Raw genomic sequence first — 1,736 nt, 5'->3', positions numbered from 1 at the left:
TGCAGTAGTGGCACTGTTTTCATCCAGAAGAGGCAGACCGCCCTAGCAAAGAAATTCCCATTTGCAGTTTATTGCGTCAGTGTCGAGTTGCTTTGGGATCTCGCTGTAACAGGAGAGCAGAGCAGCTGGCGGCAGTGAGCTCGCAGGCACAGAACTGCTTGGGAAAGGGGCACATTCTTTCCAGACAAGCCTGGGACTACAGGCTGCAATTACCTGACTTCTGTTCTTGGTAGGGATGCAGCCGGTTACTTTTGTGTTGCTAGTCAGTACTGCTGAGCCGTTAGGTGCAGAAACAGGGACAATATGCTCAGGGAAGCGTATCTATGTTCTACTGTTGTTTTAAACATCTAAGGAAATATCTATCACAGTTAGGATGGTACTGAAGTGCCCTGGTAAAGTTTTACGATATCTGTTTTACGGATACGAGATTAAACTCCACTATAGAAGTCTCCAGCAGCTCAGAGCTGCATCTGGATTGTACAAGACCTCTGCAAGTGATGCTGTTAAAGTTGGTGACTCTACCTATAGTACTAAACTCTGCAGTTACAAGCTATCAATATAGCATGGTACATGATATTGTAATGTCTAATAGCACAGAGCAGTTGAGGTTGGAAGGTGTCTCTGGAGATCATTCAGCCCAAGCCCCCTGCGAAAGGCAGGGTCGGCTAGAGCAGAGCGCACAGTGCTGAGTCCACTGGATACCACCGTGCTGCCTCTCCGTCTGCGAGCAGAGAACCCTCTGACTGGTCCCAGGAGACAATGCTGAACGACAAATAAGGACATTAAGAAAGAGCAAAAAGTGTTGGATTTACTTCCGCTCCATTATGAAGAGGATGAAGAGCAGCATGAATGTGTCTTTTGAAACGGTGCCGTGAACTCCCTGGTGCCAATGGCACTCACGCACCGCAGCCGACACCTGTGGGTTGGACGGGGCTCTCCGGGGAGGCTGGAGGAGGGCGCGCCGGTCTGGGGGTGCTCGGGGTGGGTCCTTCCCCTCCTGTCTCCCCACACTCTTCGCGTGGGGCGGGGGAAGAAACACAACGTCCCGGTGAGGCGGGGCGGGGCTCGGCCGCGCCCGGAGCGGGAGCTTTTCTTCCGTGCGGGGAGGTGGGGCCAGGGGAGCGGCGCTCGGGCCGTGCCGGGGGCCGCTGCCCGCGCAGAGGCGGGACCGGCGGGGGGCAGCGGGCGGCGCGGGGCGGCCGTGGGCTCCGTGAGCTCGGCCCTGGGCCGGCCGCGGCGCGCCCTGGTGCGGGTGGGCACCGAGCCGCCCCCCGCCGCCGCTGTCCGCGGTGTTGAGGCCCCGCGGGGAGGAGGAGGAGGAGGCGGAGGAAGAGGAGGAGAATGAAACGGACCGCCTCGCGGAGCCCCCGACACCCACCCGCAGCCCCGGCGCCCGTGAGTGTCAGCGGGGGGAGGCGGGACCGCCGGGGCCCCCCGCAGCCGCCGCCGGCACCCGGCCGCCCCCGCCGCTTCCTCGGCGCGGGGCTCGCCCAAGCGGCGGCGGGCGGCGCAGCCCCGAGTGGAAGGGGCAGGGGGTGCCCCGGGGTGTGGAGGGGAAGAGCCCAGCCTCGGCCATCTTTCCCCCCGCCCAGCGAGGAAGCGGAGGGGGCTTGTTCGGAGGCAGAGCGCTGTTTGCTCCAGCGGTGCGATGTGGGGAGGGGGCTGGTTTTTTGGGGGGAAGGAGGTCGCTGGAAGTTAGAGAGCGTTTCGAAATGATGGGCCAAATATGTTACAAC

Source organism: Patagioenas fasciata, chromosome 2, assembly GCF_037038585.1.
Source record: "Patagioenas fasciata isolate bPatFas1 chromosome 2, bPatFas1.hap1, whole genome shotgun sequence".
Classification (NCBI taxonomy): Eukaryota; Metazoa; Chordata; class Aves; order Columbiformes; family Columbidae; genus Patagioenas; species Patagioenas fasciata.
This window is presented reverse-complemented; position numbering follows the sequence as displayed.